General features: G+C 34.0%; 2 long non-coding RNA genes across 2 annotated transcripts; one reads left to right on the plus strand and one right to left on the minus strand.

Moving 5' to 3' along the window:
- LOC119717928 (uncharacterized) lies at window positions 1-24,504 on the plus strand. The gene is made up of 3 exons (XR_005268308.2): window positions 1-78; window positions 693-772; window positions 23,713-24,504. It is a non-coding gene; the product is annotated as an uncharacterized lncRNA (long non-coding RNA).
- On the minus strand, window positions 21,606-26,044 carry LOC140003341 (uncharacterized). The gene is made up of 3 exons (XR_011811833.1): window positions 25,915-26,044; window positions 25,062-25,132; window positions 21,606-21,920 (listed from the first exon to the last, which is right to left on the minus strand). It is a non-coding gene; the product is annotated as an uncharacterized lncRNA (long non-coding RNA).
- Window positions 26,045-27,487: the final 1,443 nt, after the last annotated feature.

Raw genomic sequence — 27,487 nt, forward strand, 5'->3', positions numbered from 1 at the left:
ATCTCTTAGCAGGAAGACTACTGGAAGGAACACCCTGCATGACTGACTCCAGTTTCCTGCTAGCGCAGCCAGACATGGGTAAGGGATTGTAAAATAAATTGATCAAGCAACATCTCAAAAGCAGATAGGATCTCTATATTGACTCTGTTTGTTAAAAATGCTGGAATTCTGCTCCAGAACACCATGGCCCTAGAAACTTTAATTTAATTTATGTTTGTTCATACACCCTCATACACCTTCTATGAAGGTGTTCATACACCTTCATTTCTCTTACTGCATTCATATTGGATCATTCCAGTTCTTACACTATGATATTCCACATACCTGCTTCACTTTTATAAACTTCATTCTTAAGCCTCTTCAATATCTTTGTCAAATTATTTCCTTTGGTGATGAAGCTGTGATGAAGCAATATATGTAATGACTGGAAATGAAGGGCATGTTTTAATTTCTCCTATTGTAACCTAATACAATCACTGTCAGAATTACCTCTCAAAGACATTAGAATATGTACCTCCTAAAAGTCATTGTTTTCAATTAGGTAATAAAATAATTTATTCCTTTAAATTTTTCTTTTGGAGTTTATGCAAGAGTAATGTGCATGTAAAATAAAAATAAAAATTCAAGTAATATTCATCACTATTTAAGCAACATTACCAGCTCTTCAATTGCAAATTCTTTTGCGATCACAGGTAGGCTGATGCATCTCTGCTGACTACAACTGAATTGATCTTGCTTAGTCCAGCATTTAATTTGGCTTGCTACTGCAAAGGTATGTTAAAAGAGTAGTGTGCTATAATGTATCCACTAAATCTATTCTTTATCATTCAGTGGGGATGTAGCTGACTATTTTACTGTGGGAAAGACTTACATGTAAATGTTAAAGGGGCAGTGATAGCTTTTAGGCCTAATATTTAGTTGACTTAGTAAAATCCACCTAATGTACTCGTTTCACATTTCTTTATATGAATTACAAATAAAGACTTTTAATATACATTGAAAGAGAGAATGGTGATTAATGTAGGCATACATTTTGTTTTTAAGAGAGTCAAATCTGAAAAGCTCTTTATTTTTTTTAGAAGCCTTGTTTTTTGTTTGTTTGTTTTTCAATAAATAAAATCATATTTATTCCTTTTTCTCTTTAAGGTTTTCAGAAAGTTTTAGAGCTGAATTGATGAGTGTTGCCTGTGCCTGACTCTGTCTGCTATTCTCTTTATTATAGCAACACAGAGGGTTTTTTTTTTTAGATCTCAGTAAGGCTTTGTGTGCTTATTTTATCTTTATTACTATGTCATGGAATGTGATTTTGGTTCCCGTGTCTAGAATCATGTGAAAACAAAGCTTTTCCAAAATGAGGGAAGAGCAAAAATCTGTAAAGGTAAACATCTGTTCAGGCTACTATTGTGAAGGGCTGCTTGGATTTACAAGCAGATTGAACATCTTTCCAGATGGTCAGTGCTTCCTCAGCTATTTGCATGTCTTACTTTAGTTGTTCTAGCAGTGAAATAGCTGAAATAACAATCCAAGACCGAATATTTATTTCTAATAAGCGACTAGATGCAGTAATACAGTTCACAAAAGTTAAATAAGAGGGATTCACAAAAAGAGTTATGTATGGAAAAAAAAAAGTCCAGATCTTTGTTTATAAATGTGATATGTATACCACAGATGATTTCTTTTTTCCTTTGCAATTCTGTCTGCTGGTTTAGGCAGTGTACATAATATATGCTTGTAAATTAAGAGTCTAGTTACTCTCCCAGTCACCACACTTAGAATATTATGGCATATGGTTTATGTTAACTATGTAAGCCATAATTCTGTAATAAAAATCTTCAATTGCTGTAAGAAAATTCTCAAAAGTTAGATTAAACTGACATTATATCTACAAGGTCTTTTATGTGTTAAAACTATACCACTGGGGGTGGAGTTTCAAACTGGAAAGGGAAGCAAATTGTCCCTCCCTCAAGAGTCTTCACAGGTATCGGTGTCAGTCATGTGATAAATGGGATTTTTTTTGTGTTAAACTGTTCATCATTTCATCTGCATCGTCCATATACTTTCTGTGCAAAACTACCAATATACAAAATTCCTATGTGATACCAAATCTCTTTTTTTTTTGTTTTGTTTTGTTTTGTTTTGTTTGCGTGTTTGTTTTTTGCTTGATTATGAGGTGGTTGTTTTTTTTCCCCACCAAAATAAAAAAATCCGCTTCCCAAAGTCACACAACCCAGCATGTTCTGTGTCTCAGGCCCAGGCCTATCACCTTTCTTCTTCCCTGTTGCTCATGAGATTCATCCTATTACAGATTGCACAAATACTTTCCTAAATGAAAAAGATTGTCTACAGAGGAAAGCAGATCATGACAATCACTCCTTTAATATTCTGATTTAATAGCCCCACATGAGGCATATTATTTTAGTATTAAAGAACTGAATTATTTAAAATTGTAGAAGATTGCAGTTGTATCATCTGCACTGAAATAATGGGGGGGGAGAAGGGGGCTGCTAGAGGAAGGGGGAACACAGTAGCAGTCCTTTTCTAAAATGCTGCTTAGCAAACAATGCAATCCTAGCCAGTAGGAGTAAAACTGATGAGATACACTACTTCCCTCATTTTCTTAGCCCAACAGATTCACCAATATTCCATCTCCTGCTCTCAGTGGAGGAGAAATGGGGGGTGACATTCACGTGTTTCCAAGCTGTCAGGAAGAACAAGAACACTGCCTTTGTCTGCACCTCCAGGCTTGTTTCTGGCCAGGATGTTGCCTCACATCTACCAGTTTGTCATGGTTTCCTTGCTTCTCCGTGCATTTCAGCATTTTGTAGATTTCATCTCAAAGGTTTTCAGACTCTTGATATATCCTCACATCTACCTCCACTGCTTCAGTACTTTGTATTAGATCAACCTCTCAGCATTAACATGGTTCCTGTGGCATGTGAGGATTTTTAATGACATGTTTTCATGAGCATGTGCTTAAGGTGGTAATTCTGTTCTTTTGGTGGCTTTTGAATGAAGATACATAAATTGACGGTGGCTTTAGCAAGCTTTGACTGGTAATGTTATAAGATGGAAAAATTGGTTCTGAGCTTTGGTAAACAGGTACCTTTTATCTTTTTGGCATATGGTTCTCCAGCTTAATGCCAAAGTGCTGCAAACCCGTCTGTCCAGAAAAACAGAATATGCGATGATATTATGAATGGGTTTGTGATCAATCTAACCATGAGTTTTATGATTTTTATGCACATGAGTGCTAACCTGTGTTTCATGAGTCACTGATATCTCTGTTCTGAAGACCTGCTCATGTGAATTAATTATATATATGTCCCCTGCACTTTGTTAAGAACAAAAAGAAAAGCTTCATATGAAGAACAAAATTTGGGGTCATCTGAGGTGACAGATGCTTGCTTGTTCAAAGACTCCATTGCTCAATGCTGGAGCGGAAGGGAGAAAAAATCAGAGGCTACTCCTTCATAAGCATTTCCTTTTGCATTATTTAATAAGCCTTTTTAACTTAGAAGACAAGTTGCAAAGGTTATTGAAAGAAAATGGTGGTCCTTATTTGTGCTTGCTGACTAAGTAGATTTCTGTCTGTGTATTGAAGTTTCCATTAGTGTGAGATTTTTAAATTTAAATTTCATTGCAAGCATATTTCCTCCTGGGAATTGAAGTCAGTTCATTGTAACAAATAAAATCACGGTAAAATAACTTTGCTTTTTCACAGATCGCAGATTATTGAATTGATGCTTTAACATGGAAATTTAGCATATAAGAGATATGTTATTACTGTCATTTGCACTCTAAAGAAGCTCTTCTCAAAAAGTACTTTTACTCTAAAACTGCCTAAGTGCTTTACACCACACAGAATAAGGCAAATCTAACTTTGTGCTATTGAACAGTAGGACAAAAGCTGTCTGTTAACAGACCAAGGAAATGATTGGGAGAAAAATGGAGTAGCTGAGTTTCTTTAAACCTATATATTATTTTTTTTTTCTTAATGAGCAGTTTAACTGGCAATTGATCAGTCATTCAGCATTACAGTAAATGGCCAATCAAATATATAATCATTTGAGACTGCACTTTAGACCTAATCTGGCAGCAATCAGGAATGCTTAAGAATAAATACAGAGCAAATTTCTCCCTGTAGGTACTTTAAAAGATAAAAACAACAAAATGTATCCAAAACCAAAACAGCAATAACAAACTACGAGGCAGTTAATCAGTTGTATTCTTTATTGTGCATGGCAACATACTTGCTCATGAATTTCCATTTTATATAAATAGACAAAAGCTTTTTTTTGCAGGATTTTTTTTTCTGTTAGATTTCAAATATGACTCCTGTGGAATGGTTGCATTAATAAGGTCTTGAGATCACAAATCTTTATAGACTTGTTTAATTTTATGCATGTGAGCTCAAGGCAACTATCCAAACAGATGACATTCAGAATATTGATATGTGTTGCAGTATTAATTCCTACATTAACACTCCAGGTAGGCTCATTACAGTGGAGAATTTCTGTTTTTATCATTTTAAAATTGTAATGCTTTTCGTTTTCAGAAGCAAATCTTTGGTTCTAATCACGTAAAATTCAAGACCTCATCACTGTCTTGCTTCTTGCGAAAAATATAGTATGAAACAGTCCTTTGACCACTGGCATTTGCTAGTGTGAATGAGAAATACCGTCTAAAAATAGAAATCTTCTTTTATTTACGTGAGGTGTGAAATATACCGTTATAGGCAGCTGTCAGTGTGAATGGGTTAACATTTACCTAATTTATAATGTGTGAAAATAGACACCTAGTAGCAGAACTAGAATGGAAAGAGAGCAGTCTCAAAAGAGCACAGTTCACATAACGTTTACCCCTTTTCCCTGACTCAGGTCTTTTGGCACTGAATACATTGTTTGAAGGGTTGTTAAATATTTGACTTTTACTCTGTGACCTCCTCTTTCAAGTGTAGAAGGAAATAGAAAAGCTCAGTTTGACATCTCTCAAGAGATCAGGTGGAGTAATGGGTAGCACTTACCTTTTTTGATCCCCAAGTTAAAGAAGAAACTTTTATTTTCCTAATAACTTGCAGTAAATGAAATTGGTATTCTCTGCAATGTGACCTAATGATCCTGGGAGGCTAAGGGAAAGTCAGCATACATATAAAACTAGCTTTTGACAGGACACAGGTGAGTGACTCTGGTGCATCTTCCATTGACAGTTTTCATCTTCAGAACTGTTCAGATATCTGGGTAATATCTATCTATTTCTGGGCAAAATTTTTCAGTAGGCTTGGAATGATAAGAGTATCCCCACATCTCTACAGTTTCTTGTATGTGTACTGTACATGATTAGCCGAACTTTTTCTTGCACCAGGTGCAAATAATGAATGTAATAATCAACGAATGTGATAATCGGGTAGTCTGCAAAAGGTACAGGGGCATTTGGCAATTGTAGTATTAAAACAAACTAATTATGGTATCATTAACAACTCTTTTCTGCACACACAGCTTTATTTAAATTTGATTTTAACTTAACAGAACTGGGTTTTGAAAAGTTCTGTAGTTCTGTTATTGATTAAGACTGAACATGATTAACATTAATTATTGATCGAGCTTCTCCACATCTTCAGATAGCATCAAAGAGAGATTTATTGATGAAGTCTGAAAGGTCTTAAAACTGTAGTAATTATGCTGTAATTCCTTTTGACTACAGATTAAGTGGACTATTCACAAGATATCTTGATGCATGTGGAAACTAAGTGTAAAGTCCATCTCCTAAACATTACTAGTTCAAGAATATTAAAAGTTCTCAAAATCTTTATTGAAGCATGAGTTTGATTTTGGAGTGTTTTGTTGTGAATTTTTTTAGGGGTGAGTGAGGAAAGAAATGCAGATGCTAGATCAGGAGATACAGATTCTAACATACAGGAGATACAGGAAAGCCAGTTTGCTCCCGATTATATGTCTGGAATAGAAAATTCTGTGGCATGTGAGACAGTTTTGCGGCTCTTTGTTAGTAATTAACCTTAAGATGATTTTTTTTTTTTTAATCTGGAAATTATTTGGAAAATATTTTGTCTTTGATGAATCATCATATTTTAGAAAACTAAACTAAAATTACTGTATGAATAAATAATGCTTCAGTGAAGAAAATACTATAGCATTGATCTTTAGGGAATCAGAATGATTGTTACATTGGATTGTTAATTAATGAAGGTATGTTGTAGAATAGTGTCTCAAAATAAATTGTTTTTCCTTGTCATTATTCAGGAGAAGTGAAACAGCAATTCAAGACTTTTTTAGATTAATTGATCTTCTTATTTATCTACTATCCCATGTGTTCAGTAAATATTCAAATAATATTGTTCTTTTTTAACTCAGAAGATATTTCTGTTAAACAAAGGATGATACTGTAGTGGGATAAAGAGGCAGTTGCATTAGAAGAGTGGTTTTGTATGACTAGTGCAGCTTCAGGCTCCTAGCTCCAGATGAGAACTGCAAATCCAGATGAGAGGGTATGGATAATGTTATGTCAGTAGCTGAGGGAGAATCACTCCTTCCCTTACTGTCTCCTACTATCCTGGTTAAGCAATTTCAGTCTGATATTTATGACTTTTTCTACATTTTGCATAGGGAATTCATTACCTGAATTGCTGAAATTCTTAAAGATGGATAGATATAAAATATAAAATGGGAATAAACCTATACTCGTGGGTTTTGTTTGTTTGCTTGTTTAAATCTATACAGGTGGAAAAGAAAGCACACTACAGTTGGCTTCATATACAGCTGGATGGTTATCATTTTTCAAAGTATCATGATAATGAAATACTTCCTTGGGAACAAGTATATACGCACTGGCAAAATAATATTTACTTCTTAACACCATGGAAGATCACCTTACTCTTGTTACTGCTGTATTGTGGTATTATTTTAATTGGACTTTTCTTACTGATTTACACACTCAGTTTGCAAAAGATGCTAGAGAATATGTGGCTTTGGCATGTAAACAAACTCTCTGAACAGGGTAATTAAAGCTGGGGTTAATCCCAGTATAGACAGAATTCTGTAACAGCTAGTGAACAAATGCAGTTGACCACTTGACATTGATTATTTGCAAACAATAGTTCTTACACTTAAAACACATAGAGAAAATTAATTTTTCAGGTACGTGTTATTTGGACCAACCAGGTCACTGAGCAAAATTACATCAAAGTACAAAAATGAAGCAGGAAGAAGGGAAATGATTTACCAATTGGAGCTATCTTTTAGAAAGTGAATAGCATCCCCAGCTGCACTTCTGCGTGTCCAGGTCAACCCAGGCTGTAGAGAATTCTTTCTCTTCTTTCCTGGATGTATTTTTCCTTTCTCTGTTGCAAAATGAAACTTCTGTCATTGCTGTTTTTTAGCTAATGTTTTTTTCCAGAAGCCAGGTGTGCTGTGGAACTAGTAGGAATATTTCAGGTTAAAAGCTGAATTATGAAGCTGATGGTTGTAACAAGGGCAAGATTCTTTGCTTGACATCTTCAGGCAATTATTATGTCTCTGTAATTTGTTTTAATAGTTCTTTAACCAGAATGGTAATAAATAAATAAATATTTACTGAATCATTTTGTCTTTTTCAATCTTTTTCACCTTTTGAGATGGCAATAATCATGTTTTTCTTTCCAGTCTTCATGACTATCTTCCATGTCTGCATTACAGCCTTAGATACATTACTACAGTACTCTAAATAATTTTGAGCATTCTCTAGGATGCAAAAAATAGTCTTTTACATATAGATACATGGATGCTATTACTATTAGAAGATCTAAGATGAAATTCTTTTTGCTACAGTGCATTTTCAGATACATTGAAACTAAACTTTATAGTTCAATTGAAGAAAAAAAAAAAAAAAAAGAAAAGAAAAAAGAACATTTTTCAATTCTGGATTTGTTTTCTTTCTTTCCCATAGTTTTCCTTGTTTGTGTGGGAGGTAGCTTTTGGTTATATGGTAGTTTGTGATTATATATAGAATTAGTGAATGCATGTTGTCAGTTCATTTCTTGATTTGAGGCACTCAAAGGGATACAAATGGAAGATTTCTTATAATAAGGAATAATAGGAAATAAGGAAAAAAAATTTAATGGCCTTTGTCATAGAAGTACAAAAGCATAAGATGATAAATACAGAAGATGACTGTCTGACTTGTCTTAAAGGATTACTATATTAATCTAGGTCCCTCTGATGTGTAAGTTTCAAGTCTCTGAAATTACTTTAAGGTAAGTAGTTTTTGATCTGATATTGACACTTTAAAAGAATACAGTTGGTTTTCATAAAACAAACAAAATCCCCTACATTCAGGAAATAGCTTATTCTCTGTTACAGTGTGCAAACATGAAGAATAAATGCTATGGATATTCTGAGTGGTTGGAAAAAGCACACAAGGGAAGGCAATACATTGGTTCATTCTTCAAGGGCTTCTGTCAGGCTAGTGAGAAGTGCTATGTGCCTGCAGATATTCTGGCAGGGAGTACTGTCAGTTTGTAAATGCACAGTCAGAGTGTGACTGTGTTAAAAAGAAATGTAGAATATTCTCTTTAAAAACAAAACAAACCAACAAAAAAGAAACACAACCACTTGTGTTAGGTAGAAAGTAGCATATATTTTATGTGTTGAAACCTATAGGGAGTTAATATTCATAGCCAGGCTTCTCCGTGTGTATCAATGACTGATTCAGATAGAGAAAAAACAGAATGGGGAGGTTTAGCTTGGTCACTTGAAAATAAATGTATTCCAACCAATCTTAAGAAGGAACATAGAGAGTATATTAACAATGGATCATGACATAGACCTTGGCACTTAAATGTAACTGTTCATGTAAATTACCAGAAGCAGGTTTTGTGGCCCCATACGTTTTGTATAGTCATTCACAGCTCATTAAACCTTCACCAGTGTTGTCATTCACAAAATACAAAGGTAGCATAAGAACAATATAATTAGTGTTTAAGTCAGACTGTCCTAGCTGAATTTCTAAACAGTAACTGCTCTACCTGCAACTCATTGTGGATTTGAGGAATAAAGGTTAGAGCAGGCAATGAGCAAGATGTATGCTAGTGGGTCTCAGAAGCTTTGGCATTTTATTGAACTAACAGACCTTCACAGTGTTTCAAATCATTGTTACCAAGACATTCTATTAGCTGAAACAAACTGTGGTTCTGCTGTTTTGCTAATTTATTATTATTTTTTAATTATAACATAGGACCATTATATATGTATTTATTTATTTATTCCCAGGGTTTTGTCATATGGCAGTAAACTTAAAAGCATGTGACTATCGGTGGACATTTAGAATCACTTGGTGACATACTGATAATGTTTCCTTGGGCTGATATTCAAGAACAGGGCTGAATGTATATTAAGCAACAATTTCTCTTAGGTATCAGATGCTTTCAAGTATAAGCAAATAATATTTAGGGAGCTTACTTTGTATCAAAATTTAAATTAAGTGAGGAAGGGCTGTTATGTATGTGACTGTCTCCTGTCTATGTTGCTTTTCAACTTTTTAGTGGACTGCTAACCAGTTTGCTCTGGAGAGCCCACCACACATACTGCATGTACTTTTCTGCTTCTTTGACCTATTTGAGCTTCAGAATTTGTGATTTCTTCATTGGTACCCCTGGCATGCCTCTTTGGAAAAGAAGAACGTCAGAACATTGGTCCTTAGACTAGCTGAGAACTGAACATAGCTACACATCCTGCAAATCAGAAGCTTTAAAACAGTCTTAGCTTCCCAAAGTAAGAGCTTGAGCTTAGCATCATACTGACAAAACTGCTTCTGCTCTTGACGCGAGAGGAGTCTAATGACGTGAGAGGACTCTAGCCCATTTAATATGGGAATTCGTGGCCTGAATTCTTTTCCATCTCACTGACATACACTATAAATGTCACAGATTTAGTGAAACTCACAAAACAGCTGCCTCTATTGTCTTACCCAAGGTTGCCTCACCCTCAGCACTTTAGAGCACACCATTTCCTGTAGTCTTTCACCTAACAAACAGTCTTGGTAATTCATTTTTCAACTAAAAGCAGATATGCAGTTTAACTTAGCCAAAGTTTCTGTACATCAAAAATGTAATGAAGAGAGAAATAGTCACTACAACTCTGATAAATATAATAGGAACAACTAGGCTCTCAATTAATTTGTCTCCCTGCTTAGTCACATTTCCTGGTCCCCTGATCAGTGTTGCATACATAGTTAATTTACTGATGACGTCTCTTTTGGTTTGAACTAAACAGTTCTCTCTGAGCAAAAACACAGGTGTGATTCTGGGAATCACTTGCTTCAGGGACTTCTCCCAGTGACCAATGTGGAGGAGACTGATGCAGGTTTTACTCTGCCTGTCCTGGGACACAATGATCTGAATCTGTTTGACAGAAAACTAACAAACAATGACAAATAAAAATAGTTGGCACCCTGTATATGTGAGCTCCATGGGCACCCCAGCACAAAAGCAAGTGTGGGAGCATTCAGACAGGGAAGCACTACCACATGCTAGATCACACCTTACATTGGTTGCCCATGGCATGATGAGCTTCAGCTGCTTGTGCAGCCACAACATTGGGCTCTTGAAAATGGGAGTGAGATGCTTGTGAAAAGATGCATTCCACCTCTATTTTGTATTCCTTAGTTCTGCATATGTTATTTGGGATATGTGTATCCCAAAATACTGCATCATGTTTGCAAGCAGCTACTTAAAGAGTTTTTAGTTCTTGAATGAACAGGGTATTGCTCTGTGTTGCAGAATACAGTGGTGTTGCTCTGTGCTTTAGTTTTGCATTTCAGTGCTAATGATAAATCCTTTTTTTCTAGCTCAAAGCATGTTTTTATACATGAGAATGTTCTTGTTTTTCATTGCTACTCAATACAGTTTATTGTTTGTATAATTAATGTAATTGTCTCTAATTATGTAATTACTGCAAATACATGTAATCAGTGATTCTAATTTGTAATTATAGAATTTTGATGTTTATTTGTGTAAAAGTCCTTGCAAAACTTGGTGAAGGGGAAAAATGCTCATGTAGAGCAGGTAATTTAGAAAAAATGTAAGACAGAAATTGCACAAATTTTTGTTGTAGTTCTTGCCAGCTACCGAAAGGAAATTAGTTTTCATTATTTACTAATTGGGTAAACATTTTTTTTTTTTTTTATAAAAGGTAATAATTACATGACAGAAGCCTAAAACACAATTTTTTATCCTCTTACGTTATAGCTTAAATGAATTTGCAAAATATTAGATAAGTAGAATGTAGGTGCCAAATTTAACCTGTAATTATAGCAGCCACTTGCAATGAAATTACAGCACAAAACTTCTAATCAAAAAAGGTAGAAAAACATTTTTGCAAAACCCTTTCCACCATTCTAATATACAAAGCAGGCTACTTACAGAGCTGTTGTCCAGACATGAAGTAAAAGCTTTTGCTTGGGAGAGTAGAATAACCCAGTGCAGTTAAAAAAGTCATATGGAAATTAGATTCTTACCACATGCAAAATCCTTTGCTTTTTACCGTCTTCTTAGCTCTCTACTCTCTCTGTTCATGAAAACCAAATAAATTCCTATAGTCCTAAAGCTCTGTCTGGGTTTCTTTAAGGGAAGATCAATAGCTACGAGTTTCAGTCCAATTTGTGTTTCTTTTTATTATAGCTGTTGGTTGGTGCTATATATATATATATATATATATATAAGTGAATATATACATATTTACAGCCTTTTATTTTGTAAGACAGACTCTATCCTGGTGCTATGCAAATTATGTTTTTGATTTGGGAATCAAAACTGGAAGTAAAATAAACCAAATCAAATCTCTTTAAACTGTATTTTTTGTTTCCATATAAAATGGACTTTTGCTTCTGGTATCATTTTCTATCATGAATATCTTTACCCAAGATGAACTTGGATATTTTACATCTTTTATTTTTAATTATTTACAATAAAAGAGAAGGAAAAAATGAGCTAGATGTGCAACCAAATCCATGCTGCTTCCTCCTGATATCCAGATGGTAAGAGCATCAAATTAGGATGGGGGAAAACGAAGTTCAAATTTCAAATATTAATCTAACTGGTTAAGCTTTGAAAAGGGATAATCTTTTCATGTTGAAGGTGTTTCATTTTGCAAATTTCAGCCTTCAAAGAGAGGAAAAAAGCTCTGTTGCTGATGATTAGGGTACTCTCCAAAGAAATGGGATATCTCACTTCAGAGCATTTCTGTGTTTGTAATTGCATGTGGATTTGTGTTGTTTGTTACAGTGTCTTGAAATTTTTCTCTTTTCTGTCCTGCTTAATTCTATGAAATGTGTAATTGCTTCAGGAAAATTAGCAGTGAAAAGTATTTCTTTTTCGTTGAGAATCAAACTTTTTTTTTTTTTCCTGAAAACAATTCATTTTCACATAGAGTTTACATTTTCTGTGATTAAATTGTTCAAGGGTCAATTTTGCCAATGTCTGATTCACGTGCAATTAGAAAAATATCTAGGTTTACCCTAAATTCTTCTAATCTCAGAACTGAATTATTTTTCTAGTTGTTCCCAGTGTTAATGAAATAGGACAGATATTTATACAAATGTTTAATTGTTTAATATACACAATTTTAAATATATAAACATAATATAATTGATTATTGGAATATTCCTTATAGTATATACATCTAACACATATTACACTATTATGTTTTATATTAATAATATATAGTATTAATTTTAATAGCCAATTGTTGAAATGGTAGTTTTAAGAACCTGAAATAAATACTTTTTATCTTGAGTCCAGTTCACAATCATGAAGTATCTAAGACACCACTATATATCTGAATATTACACTGTTATCATTTCTAGATAGATAATTAGGTAAAAATTATGTAATTACTTGATCACTGAGTCTCACTGTAGGTTCCCATCCAGTAATTTACACATTTTTATTGTCCTTAAAACAAACAAACAAACAAAAACCTACTAATTTCAGAGAAAAAGTGTTCTTCAGGTATTTCTAATTCAGGTTGGAATTTACAAGACTGAAAGCGTATGTTGAATGCACTTAAGTTTGGGTTTTAGGAATGACGAGAGCATTTCCATGGAAGTATCACTCTAAACTTGCCCTGTTCCTAAATTTTTCCTTAAAGTCCAAATAGAGGCAGACAAATCATTGTCATAGAGGGATGTCGTCCACGTAAGCTCCTGTTAATGCTTTCAAAGGTGCCATATTTCAGCCATATCAGTCTGAAAAGTCAAGTTTTCTCAATGGTGTTTCTAGTCTTGACACATAAAATAATAATTTGCTTTCTGGAGTGAGTCATAGTTTGTCATTTGTTCTGTACCTAATGTTTAAGTGTTTTTAATACAGTGATAAATTCCATAAGTGAATCTGTTTGTGACTTCTAATGATAGAGTGCATAGTATCATATTAATGATATAGTGGATTATAAACCTGAAGTGTATGTTTTTTGAGTCTTGGCTTTTAAATGATATCTCTGCTCTTTAGCTTGGAGCAGGAAATGCTTTCTGGAATATATGTCAGATTTCTTATTACCCTCACAAAGCTTAAAAACCCCCAACCTCATAAACTTCTTCATTAAATGATGCCTGGAAGCAATGAGTTCCATGTGTTAATTATTTATTATATTAAAAAAGAAAGGGGGGGGAATAGAAAAAAAAAAGGAAAGTCTATTTTAACAATTAGTTCCCAGTTTTCATTAACCCTCTCTTAGTTTGCTTACAATGATGTGGTGCATTTTAATTCATGTCATTTGTTATTTTATATACCTCTGTCATGCCTTTTCTTAAATCAATATATGTAACATGAAATTTTGTAGTTATTTTTAGTTTTATTGATTAACGTAAAGGTTTACATTATAATCTAGAAATTACAACAAAACAAATGGTCTGAACAAGAGTAGCATTGGAGAATGAATCATAGATGTCATTTCTAAATTATTAGCATCTCTGTTTTGTGATTTGACCAATATGGTGGAAAATTTAATATCTCTAAATCCCATAGATCAATCAAATGACCTTATGAAGTACTCTCAGTAGATTTTTATAAGAAAAAAAGTGGAGTGAAAAGTGCCATTAAAATATTTTCCGTCAATGTTTTCAGGCAGATGGATAACACTAGTACTCTTGCTGAGGATCATACCATAATCTAAATCTTTATCAGCCGTTGGTTTTCACTGATGAAGTGGGAACCTGCTTGCACTCAGTTCCATGGAAATGCCAGTTTGGAACACATCAAATGCCGATGTTTATAATGCCATGTGTAAATATAATCAATATGAAAACTTACTTAATAAGTAAATAAGTAAAACTTAATAAGTACTAAAAGACTTATTAGTCTTTTAGTATTGTCATGCTTCTAAATTTTTTGCAAATTTTTCTGACCAAATCTTAAAGTAACCCCCCCCCCCAAAAAAAAAATCACAAAAAAATTAGAAATCTATGCATAAACACACTGTCTATTCTAAAATTTAAGTCTTAATAGAACAGAATAGAGCATTATCTGTCATTGATCAATGTTTTACAAGGCCTTCACTAAGATGCTCTAGAGCAGCAGCAGGATACCATGATAGAACAGAGAACCTTTTGCATATTTTTCTGCCCATGCTATGGTTGTGCTCCTTCTGAGACCTGAATGAGTACAGCATTACAGGCATAGGGCTTGTATAAAAATCTTTTTCTGAGTAGCACAATAAAGACTAATTGCTTCTAACACTTCACTGGAGCCAGCGAATCATTTTCTGCTACCCAGATTATCTCTGATTCAGTTGCTGCTATGCAGTAAGTTCTCTTTATCTTAAAAAAAATAAAAAATAAGATACTCAGTATTTCCTTATACATTCAAATGTGACAAGGAAAGAAATGTTCTCATGTTCTCAGGGGACGGCAATTTGTTTCATCTCCAAAATATGAAGGACATTATTTGACGTGGCAGAATAGGTCCTCTGCTGACAGACTGAGCCAGTCATCACAAATCAGCTGCAGTGACCAAGTGTGTCTCACTGGCAACTGATGCATTTAAGGCCAGTTTTGAAAACATCCTCAATATGCTCATGAAACTGCAAGATTGTGTGACATACAATGGCTGTTGTGGGGCTTGCTTTATTATGCCATACTGGGATATATGCTTGTACATAGTCTTTGGATAGAAAAGTGTTATTCTTAATATTGGGATTTTGTGCACAGAAATGGAATTATTTCATTGTTTTAAAAAAATGTTTATAGTGCTATGCATTTACATAACAGTTTGCAAACATTGACAACTTGCTGCCCTGAAGAAATGAGGGGAGGAAAATAACTTTTCTTTTCTTTTCTTTTCTTTTCTTTTCTTTTCTTTTCTTTTCTTTTCTTTTCTTTTCTTTTCTTTTCTTTTCTTTTCTTTTCTTTTCTTTTCTTTTCTTTTCTTTTCTTTTCTTTTCTTTTCTTTTCTTTTCTTTTCTTTTCTTTTCTTTTCTTTTCTTTTCTTTTCTCTTTTCTTTTCTTTTCTTTTCTTTTCTTTTCTTTTCTTTTCTTTTCTTTTCTTTTCTTTTCTTTTCTTTTCTTTTCTTTTCTTTTCTAGTGGATCGGTGCCTAAGGTTCACTAATTATGGAACAGACATTGGGTAGAGTTGATGTATTATTTTGCAGAAATCTTTGTATCTCATGTTTCTCATCTACCATAAATATATAGCGGTTGTTTCAGGGTGAATGTTAAGTCAGAAATATTTTTCCTGAATATTTTGCCTTCATCCAGTTTGCCCTATCATAATCTACTGTCACAGGCAGTTTTCTTGACTGTTGTGTTCCTCTCTCTGTTACAATACTTCTGAAAACATATCTCCAGAAATACTATGTATTGTTGCAAAACATCAAAACATACTTTTTCTTACCATACTTTAGGAGTAGAGTGTGATTGATATGATATCTGAATATGGAGCATAATGTTTCAGATTCATAAAGGATCTGAAATTAACAAATACAGCAGATGCTTACATGGGATTAAGCCCAAAAGGACATTTGCTATGAGTTACATTTTTACAAATGTAAGGTATTCCTCTAAAATAAGCAGCACTGCATTGTTGGAAATTCACAGTAAATGAGAGAAGGTTTTGTGAGGAAATCTCTTCTGAATTGGCAGATGAAACACACAGAGCTTAGTTTTGCCAGCTGCTTCAGCCAGGTTTTGTGGACTGTATATTTGACATCCAAGACATCAAAAAATATGTAATTGCAATTATGCATGAAGTATCTGCTATTTCAGTATGTTTGTTAAGCTGTGGCAATATCATGCGAATGGATTGAAATCAAGTAAGGTAACTGAGGTAGCTCCTGGGTATCCCTCAACCCTGGGGAATTATTTATCCATGGAGAGCTAAATCTTGAACTGTAGGGACTAATACATATATACAGAGACTATTAATAAAGTATGCATGAAAAATGCAACCAAAGAAAAATTGAAGTGAAAAATGGGATCTATTGAAGCATTTGTTAATTTGCTGGGGACTTTGCCTTCAGCAATAGCATATTACATGTTTTTCCTAAGGAGTACGAACTATATCACTCTCAAACTACATGTAAATGTGTTTGGATAGAAATAGTTATTTCTGTACAAAAAGAAAAAAAATGATGTTAACTTGAAAAGCTTACAAACTGAGACCTATGATTGTTCTCAAATAGTCTGAAAGACTTTGTTAAATGGTGTATTAGTAATTTATCAGACAATATTTAATCTCAGCTTTCAGACCTAAAACCAGTCTGATGAACTAAAGAGGAAGGTCAGTCTAGTCTCTGAGGAAGGCAAGACTTTTTTTTTCCCCTGTTGTTCTTTGTGGTGGCTGATGAGGAAAGTTCATTCTTATAAGCTACACAGGCAATGTCATTTGTATTGTCAGTAGGGAAAATGGGAAGGATGAATTCAGTTTCCAGGAAAACATTCTCTCCTTTGATGGGTAAAATTGCAAGAGGCTGGAAACAATAAAGAGTGAACGTGATACACCATTATATTTATGTAGTAGGAATAATAAATGCTGGAGTTTGAAATGCTTAGTTGTTAGTGTGAAATTATGCAACTATTAAATGTGGTAATTTGCATAATTTTTCACTCATATAAGCCCAGTTTTGAGCACTTCCTCATCTGTCCATTTACAGATAATGTGGGTTTTGATTACCCTTGAGTCTGGAGGGAGGGATAGTCCTCATAACATGTAAACTGCCTTATAAAGTCTCCTCTTCCTACATAAATATGTGAACAAAAATCCAAATGCATTTATAGTTACAGCCATTGCTACCCAGCTGCCTGTGAAAGGCCAAACACAAATCACGTTGCACATAGCATGTAAGACTGCAGGTTAGGGTGGTGGTATTTGGCAAGATGGAAGGCACCGGTCAGGGAGCTCTGGAAAACACTTGCACTGTACAGCTATGTCCAACAGCGATCATAGGAAAAGTTGTACTGATACCTTATAATGCAAATAAACTTTCAACTCTGGATAGTAGAGAGTTGGATTATAGATAAAACATATTAAATGAGAGCAACCAGGAATGTGAAAACAGAGGGAAGGGATGAAAGCATTAGGCCATCTGATATTTTTATATTATCTCCATGGCCTGAAAGTTTTTGACACAGATGGGAATTTGCACACTCATTTCTGTGAAATAATCCAAATGCATGTATGTAAACACATCACTTGTTCATTGCTCTTCATTGTAGCTAATTTAATCTGGAGGGGCGATGTAGCTAGAATCACACTTTAAAATAGGCCTAAAAATACAGTCAGTTTCTGCATGGACATCATTAATAATATCACTCAGTAGTTTCAGGAAATACCATAATACCTCAAAGTTTAATAGATAAAAGATATATATTCATTATAGCTGAATTGGAGCAAGGAATCTATTATGTCTGTCTGTAAACTACAAAAGCAGATATAACTGTACACAGAATCCTTGAAGATAGCCTTTGTCTGGTGTTTAAGAGTGTTTAAGCATCTCATACTGAGATAGCAACTTAAGAACTTGTACAAGTCAACAGCTGTGACCTCAGTCAAGCAGGCAACTGAGTTTTCAGATAGCAAGCTGTGCCTCATTCTTCTTTGGCCAGAGCTATGTATATTTAATTAGTGTCCTCTCACCTTCACACTACGTATTTTCCCACTTGACAGTTCCTGGCATCAAAAGAATGTCCTTGAGAAAAAGTCAGGCCTATTGACTCCTAAGCATATTATTTGACTTGCTGTTCAAGTAGTCTGAAGAAAGAGCTGGAAATAATGAAAGACGCTGCAATGTGGAGCTGCCTTAACTGACAGTGTCAGGTGGGTCGAAGCTATTGAACAGTTCCTATTAAATTAGCTTACCTTCATCTCAGCTAGTTAAAGCTGGCATGCTGACAAATTAGTTGCTTTCTGTATATAAAAGAGGAGAAGCAGGATGAGATTCCCATTTTGTAGCTTAGTGACAGTAGATATGTCACATCACAAGGTCAATAACAATCTGTCCATGGAAGAAATGTAAATGTTTGGCTGATGTCAATACATTCTGCATTAGATTGTGAAATATTCATTCCTATAGCAGATGAGCTCATTTGCTCTAATAAAGACCACTTTATTCCAACCCAGTTAATTACAATGCTTTATATTGTCTGCTTTAAAATCTGATTACAGCTTTTGTTTAGCTTTTCCAATATTAGCTCTTGCACACTCTATATGCTATTTCTATCCAAGGAGTGTTAATAGAGAAAGTTAACAGACATGCTTGGAATGTGAAAAAGGCTAGTTTTTTATTTATTTCTGCTCATCAGAACATATGGATTTTACAATTTTCTGTAGAGGAAGACTCTGAAACTGTCACAGGCTCTTTTTGAAATTCAAACAGAGAAAATGTTATTCAGGTTAGTTGGTTGCAGTAAATGTGGATTATCTCATATAGCTAAACTCAGATTTTAGGAATAAATAATCTTTAAGAAGGTTAAAATGTTATTCTTCATTTTATCACATGTTCTGCAAGTAGCTGTTCTCCATAACTTTCCTACATTCTCAACAGTGTGGTAAGTCTTGGGGATACTTTTTTGCCCCTCCTGGCATATTCATTTCAAACTTCTTTATTGCTATGTTTCAATGCTGAATTCCTCACTGCCTAAAAGACTGCACTCTTCATCTTTTGGGAATAATCTCCGGTAAGGACATCATGACCTGTGTTTAAGCACTTCTCAATTATAGTGGTAATTACCATAGAGCTAACTAGTACTGTTCTCAGTTAAGTTACTGTTTCTAACATACTAGGGTAAATATTTTAAATGTCTTTTGAAAATTAAGTATTTCAAAATTTAATTACTGAAAAAAAAATAATTACTGAAATCACCAGTACAAATAAGTATATCAAATAAGTATATTATTTTAGGAGAGTTGGCAAAGTTTCTTTATAGTTGTCGTTTGCTATGACTATTCAGTTCTGTGAGCAGTTTGTCTTCTTCATATTTTTTATCTTTTTATGAAAGTATTTCAATGCTGTAATGATCTCCAGGAGTACAATATTGAATTTGCTTTCACAGTTTTCAGGACATGTAAATCTGTGAAGCTTCATTATCACTGAATTTAGTTTTGCCAAGTTATTTGGTCACAAACCAAAGCTCCAAGTGTTTCACTCAACTTCTGGTCTGTGCTGTAACGCATAGGACTTAGCCTAAGTAGAGGTGAGGACATTTTCTACCTCAGTGGCTACCAATCATAAAGGCTTAGATAAGTCTCTTTTAAAGATATATGTATATATATATATTCACACATTTTGAGAATTTCATAGAATCAGAGAATTCAAAGCTCATTTCCAATAAGAAAGGTTATGCTAACTGTAAGTATACACTCAAATGTGTACAACCCTTTTTTGCTTGTTTTCCTTTACTTTCAGGTCACTTTCATTAACCTGATTTGTATAAACTGACTTTTATCAATGAATGCTTCTCAGAAGAAATATTAGTGTCTTTCACGTCTAGCAACCTGTAAGTGAATGATCTCTGTTCAAGTCTCTAAGTGACTTAAAAAGTCAAGTAAGAGTCTCAATACTTTTTTTGGATGACGTTAATGTGTCTTTAGTGCTTTTTACTTGTTTTGCAGGGCCCTAATTCTGTCAGCAATCGCACAAGGAGTTAACCTAAACCTGATAATGATCTTGGACATGCAAACAAACTATCCTGTGCAAAAGTGGTGTGCAGCAGGACATGTCTGTAGATTGTGCCTCATTTCTGCTATCACATGGCTTAGCGTACTGGTGTAATAGTAGACATGAACTCAAACATATATCATGCAACTTATTATGCCAGAAGCCCATTTTATCTGTTATGCATTATGCTTATGCATTAAGATTAATGCATGCAATTGACATGTCTATGCATTTCTGTTAACTTAAATTCCAAATACAGGTTTGGTTTCAATTCTCCAGGAACAAAACCAAATAAACAGCATTCATACATCATGAAGGACTTGCAGGTATTTGTGTATAGGTTTGTTAATGTGGAAGTGAAAAGACTAAATATGCACGGCCATTCAGACATTAAAAATTGGGAAAATATTGTACTGGGTTGAAAATGAAATGGTGTACAATTGGTTTCCTAAGCTTTATAACTGAAAAACCTTATTGTATACCATGTTTGATCGCATATAGGGAATGAAATTTTATCAATATATGTATCCACATTACTATTATACATCTTTAGAAACTGAAAAGGCAGTCATACTGCATCAACATTGTCCTGGGAAAACACAATTTTCAGTATAAATAAATTATCTGGGTGATAAGAGTAGCTGGTGTTATATGAACCAACCCATCAGCTTGACGCTTTGGTGTATACCTGCAGGCAGAAAAGAAATAAAGTAACTTCTATTCCATGCTTCAGCTTCTGATGAGCATATAATAGAATATGGAAATACAAAGATATTAAAATTATAAATTTTTCATCTGGTGTGCTCAGCAAGCTTGTTCTTTTTCCCTTATCCTGTCTTTCAAACCTATGGGTCTCTTTACTGAGGTTAGTGAGCTGTCTTAATATTTTAAATCAGCAATAGCTGGAATGAGCACACATGAATTATCCACAGGTAGTGAGGTCTCTAAATGAACCAGCTCTCAGAAGATATTCAGAATTAGCGTCTTCTAACTTTCAGTTCTTGATGTTCTATTTGTTTCCATCTGTCTATTTGAATCTGAAACCACAGAGGACATTTTGTTAAATGCAGAGGAAATTTTTATTTTGTGGAATTAGCTATAGAAGCTGATTTTAATCTGTGCCTGAGAGAAATCCATTATTGGCAAAAAATAAAAATAAAAATAAAAATAAAAAAATCAATCAGATAGACACTTGCAGAAATGAAATGACATCTGTTACAGAGGTGTAAACGAACACAAATACTTTTGTATTCTCAATAGAAAAATTAATGTTCCTGGAATACCTACCCTGTATTTTTACTTCTAAAATATCTCTCTACTTTTAGAAAAAGTTATTACTGACAGATACTGTCTATACATTGTAGCACTCCTTTGAATCCAATTAACTGAATAATTAGGTAATAAGCATCCTGCACAAATATCACTTTTATTGGTCTGCAAAAGTGTTCATTTTATTGATGTTAGTGAGGAGTTGATTCAGTGTCATGATGTTTCATGCGTTGTTTTTTCTCAGCTTTAGACTTATCTCTAGAGAAGAAGCACAGAAGTGTATGGAAAGAAGCGTAGAACAAATTACAAATGCATACTTCCCAGTTGTGAAAATATTTCTTTCATTTGTGTGTGTGTTGAAAAGAAGGCAGTTTCTTGATCTCTGGCTGCTTCTCAAAAACTATTTAGTGGATTGGGTCCATTATTCCCAGCAAAATCATATAGATTTTCGTCTGTGATGTGGATTTTCTCATCTCTTTCTTTCACGTATTATGTTTGAGAATATCTTTCTCCTCCTGTGAAAAAGTAGGCAGAAACAATTTAAAATGAGGAGACATTTTGTATGTCATCAGGAACATGACTACAGTGTTCTTTTTTTAGAAGATTTTTTAACATTTTTTGATTTTTTAAGACCTTCATGTAGAAATAGATGTATTAAAGTGACTTCAAAGCCATATACAGACGACTTACTTGTGCTTCTGTTTTCAGACTAAATAGGTGAACTGAGAGTATAATTCTATAATGTATTAATTCAAAAGAATCCAAATTTGGGGGTTATGGAAAGAAATTTCTAACTTAGGTCAGTCTGATGTTCCCTGTGGTGAAGAAAATAAACCTCAAAGTATATTAACTACTCAACAGAACATTTGATCACTATATATTGTTTTGGTTTTGGCACAGCTATTTCAATACTGTTTGAAAAATTTTAAGAGTTATTAGTATTTTATCATTTTAAAAAATAATATTTACCTAGAACTTGGCCGAGTGCCAAGCTGCATGAAGTTTTACTGAAAACAAATTAAGCTGCTTACTCAGTGACTAAGTTAAGCAGCTAATGTACTGACTACTGGCTTCAGCTCAAAATAAGATGTCACGTAGTTCAAAGAAGAGAATAAGGACTCTGCTTACTCTATAGGCTATAATGAAGTTTGCTTAAAATCATACAATAACTCTTGAGGGACTTGGTTGGTAAAGGTAAGGCAGCAGTGATAGCGGATTGTCATATGAGTGACAGTTATGATATGACCAGCAGTGGCTGGTAAAATAGATTTTAGCATCCTATGACATCCTATTTCTGTTGACAGAAGGCATATTGCAGTCATGTTCTGTAACAGAGGATATGTTTTTCAGAAAGCGTTGGTTATCCCCATCTGTTTTCAAAATGTTTTGTGAAAACTGTAGCAATGAACCTGAAGCTATAGCACCTTGTCCAAGGACCAGCATATAATAGATTGCAGTGTTACTTTGCAGTGCCAAGGTCCCAAAAGCCTGGTGGAGGACAGAAACACCAAAAGCCCAGTACAGGACAGAATAACTACATTCTGGCCCAGGAACAAGGGATGAGAAAAGTTGTCTTTGTTGCCTCCCACTGTAAAGTCACAGTTAACAGTAGACCTGACATTGAACTATAGATATGAAATGAGAAACCACAGCTTGAAAGTGTGGCTTGTTTATTGCCAGACTGAATGAGTACCTGGAGGGTCATATCTGTTAGCAGGACTTGTACACCTAGTCTGCTTCTAAACTGTCTTTGACTATATTAATGCACTAACAGTAACAGCTCTTAAATCTAAGTTCTACTGCATTAGTGTGGATTACTGAGATTGTAAAAGTTAGCAGTTGTTGGTAAGACATTTAGTAACAATACTGGAGTATAGATGGGCAGTATCAAAAAGTTAAGGGAGCTTAATTTTTAGATTATTACCTTGCATTGTGCAAACTGAAAGAATACTCATTTTTCAATGATCAAATCGTAAGTGTTTAAAACCTCTCTTGCACTTTTCTTCTGCTCTCAATTTCATGCAGATTTTCTGGTTACAAATTTCACTAGAATGTTTTTTATGTATTCACATAGAGCAACTGAAGTGCTGTTGCTGAGCTTATAAGTTTTCTCAGAAAAGCCATGAAGCTGGGGAGAAATACTAATGGAATGCTTTTACATCACTCCATCAAATATTTAACCCCTTTCGTTTCTTCTTCACACACTAGTTATTCCAGCAGCTATACTTTAATTGTTTAGGGCTCTATTCTCATGAAGTCAAGTGGTATACTTCTGACCTACTTTTACTGCCATCTTATCCTTAACAGGTGACATGGGAACTGGAACAACTGTAAACCACTTCCAGGCACTTCTTACTGCACAGAGAAACTGCTGCTATAATATTCTTCTGATCCATCTGAAGGACTTCTCCATTCATGTGATTGAATTTTTACACAGCTGTTTCTAATTTTGCTATCAAATATGTAAACGGTAGAAGGCTGAGAAATTGAATAGGTATTCATTTAGTACAAAAGATATATATTTTATGCTTTAAATTGGCCCCAAATTTACAATGAATGAGATTAGTTTTGCATATTGACTTTTTTAACTGTCCTTGGGTTCAGACAGAAGAGCCTTGTAACTCAAGCTAGTTTCGTCCATGATGTCTGCTGTTCTGGTTGTTTATTTTAATCCTACTGATTGTATTAACTTATCCTAAGGCCTACCAATATTAATGCTAGTTTAATGTTGCCAACAAGTAGCAGTTCCTGCAGAGATATGTTACTGGAAACTGCTGTACCCAGTACCTTATAAAATTGAATTATTTTTCATTGAGAACTAATTTGGAGCATAGGAGTAGGAAAGTGTCTTAACTGTAGTTGTGGTACTTGAGTTAAGATTGCTAGATAATGTAGGAAATTTTAAGTGCATTGCTAAAGTTAGTGGCAAGATACGTCTCTCCTAATCCTAATTTTGTGTCCAACCTATGAGACCATGTGATTATTGACAGTGGGAGATTGCCACCACTTCATTTTAATTCTGGTTGGAAATTACTGGCAACATCTCTGCTATGTGAAATACAGATGGTAATAAACTGCCAGCTTGCTCACATTTCCAAATGGCCTTAAAAATTGAAGAAAATGCTTAATGTGAGGGAACAGTAGCACTGTATGCCTATTTGAATAGAACTGACAATTATAATGAAATCTGGTGTTCCTTCTTCTATTATATGCCATTGCAAGACAGAGCAGTGCTTATGTATAGAGTTTTATCTGAGTCTGCTGATAGTACTAAAATCTTTGGGATTCTTGATGGAAATTCAATCAGCTTTCCTCAGAATTTTCTCCCCAGCTTTGTATATGTTATTTCAGTTGTATTCTTGTTAAACCTAGAGGTATGGAAAGGTTTTCATTCAATGGCCTTTTCAGACTTTTTTCCCCCTAAAGATTACATAATTATTCTGGCAACAAGTGTGGAGTGCAAAGAAGGCATTTCTTTTTGTGCCAATTTTGATATTTACTTCACAGTGTGCATTCATTGACTGATAATTATCCAGTGCTATATGCTGGGATAATATATTCTGCAGATATAAACAGCAGTGCAACTTTTAAAGGTATTAAACAATGGCAGCTTCTTTGAAATGGATAGGAGTTGCAGGCATTGTATCTCTGCTTACATGATTGTGTATGAATTTTATTCTTCATTCTGCTGTCTGTGTGGTACCATCATGGTTCAGCAAAAATAAATCTGTAGGGAAAAGAATTAATCAGATAGGAAACTGAAACAGGATATAAATGAGTTTACCATGCAGTCAGAGAAGAAATATAAAAATCCTATTCATTGAGGTAAGAGAGAGAAGATGAAAAATATATGGTATGAAACGTACTATAATTGTCTGCATTCATATTAAAGTTAGAACATGGACCACTTGTAAGCAAAGGTACAGAATGTGATTTCAGTAAAAATTATCTTGGCTAATCTTACTTTTCAAATTATATAAAGTCTATTCAATATTATGCAGCATTAATCATACTAAATGTTAGGACTAGCAATAGCAGGAATCTTGGTCGGGAGTCCAGGCCCCTTATCATTAGGAATTAAATCATATAATCCTATTTGCAAATGCTGAAAGCTTTATCTTACAATTAATTAGATTTCATCCCTGACTATTGCTGTCAAAAGGCTATCTAAGGCTCTAAAACCTTACAGTTTAACTATGGTCAAGCAGGAGGTAAGTTGAGATGTGTTGAATAATGACACCTTAAGAATTTAGTATCATTCTAATCTATTATATCCTTTTAATAAATACTGGCTCAATAAGATTTTTGAGTCATTATCATAAAGTTTATTCTTTAAAAACTCTACTGTGAGATGAGTATAATGTGTCTGAGAAAAATCACTGCATTTTAAAAATGTGCTGAAAAGGAAAAGAAAAGACACTAAACTAATTAGTTTTCATGTGTACTTTTAGTGTGGACTGGGTGTCATAGTTACAGAACAACTACAAGTAAGTTTAAATATTTTACTACCTCTAATTCATGATGCTTCATGTTCCATTAATGTCACCTTTCTTTGTCTTGCAAATGTACAAAGATGAATCTTCATCATTTAAATTTCTATTTGGGTGGGAATTCAAATATGTTTCATTCTGAAAGTTAATGAGATGCAATTTAATGACAGCAGAAAATGACAAAGTATAGGGAAAAAATTTAAAGAGCTTTTCTGACACTAAAGATACAGTAATATCCTCTATCATTAATGTGTTCAGATTTTCAAAAGTACTTCAAATGTGTATTTTTTTACTAGTATCCAGTTCTGTATGTGCAACATATATTTCAGACTCTATTTGTTATGCAGTTTCATGGTAAGTTTCTTTTGGTGAATGTTAAGAAGAAATTTTAGGCAAATTTTATTAGTTTGGCATTATTTCCCAATGGCATGTGAGCTGTTTCTTGTTCTTGTTAAGACAGCATGTGTCAAGTTTGCACAGTCAGTCTCCTAAGTACTTCAAGACTTAATCTATCTGTACTACTAAATTCTTGGGTTTTGCACTTGCTCTCTAGATCCTACTTCAAAGTTAGAAGACATGAATTGTTTGCATGGCAATACATTATCCTGTTAGACTTCATCCAGTCCCAGTTCAGATACATCTTTTTGACACTCAAACCTGTGTGTAAAAAGCATATTTCTTCTCATTATATTTTTTCCAATAAGATCTTAAAGTATTCTTTCATATTCATTCTTATCAGTCTTGAAAACGTCTACTTTTTTTTTCACTATATTTTTCTACTTTTTATTTCTACTTTTTTTTCACTACTTTCCTACCAGAAGTTAGTTCTTAACAGTAGAAGCCATAGTTAAGGTTAAAATTACCATCCTAGAGGAAGTTTTCTACCTCATTCATTTTCAATAAAATGAAGTAGTTAGCAAAGTATTTTAAGTATGCTACATGTTATGCCAGTTTATATTCATTTGTTTTGTGCCATGCAAGTAATGTGATGAAACTTAACCCAATTTAATATGACAAACTCTACAGGTAATTAAAAACAAGTTCAGATCTAGTCTGAACTAGACACCAGGTTTTCATTTAAAATTAGAAGCAAATGGACTTTATAGTGCATTATAAATGTACCAGATACCACAGTTCAGAGTACAGTTTCCTGAAAGGAAACCTTCTGAACAACTTTTCAAAAATTTTACAGCTATATGAAACAGTTAAGGAGCTAATACACCAACTGTCAGAGAACTAAAAGTTCATATGAAAACAAAATTGCTAAAAGAGTAGATTTTTTCAAACTGTCCTTCATATGCTATTAAATTTTTACCATCCGGTTATCTCCAGGTTACCACTCCTTTAGGAATTTATGATTTAGGTTAGGTGCGGTCAGTTTTCTTGTATGCTCCTACCTATGTACTTATGGAGATAACTTTTCTCCTTTGCTGTTTTCTGTCACTAGTCTCATAACTGAGACAATCCCATGGAAGTATTTATACAAACATTTGGGTTCTCAATTAGGAATTTATTCATTACATTTGATGTGAACCAAAATTCTGTTACTGGTTCTACATAGTTCTTTCTTTTTTAAAGTTGGTGACACGTAG

Source organism: Anas platyrhynchos, chromosome 10 (assembly GCF_047663525.1).
Source record: "Anas platyrhynchos isolate ZD024472 breed Pekin duck chromosome 10, IASCAAS_PekinDuck_T2T, whole genome shotgun sequence".
NCBI lineage: Eukaryota > Metazoa > Chordata > Aves > Anseriformes > Anatidae > Anas > Anas platyrhynchos.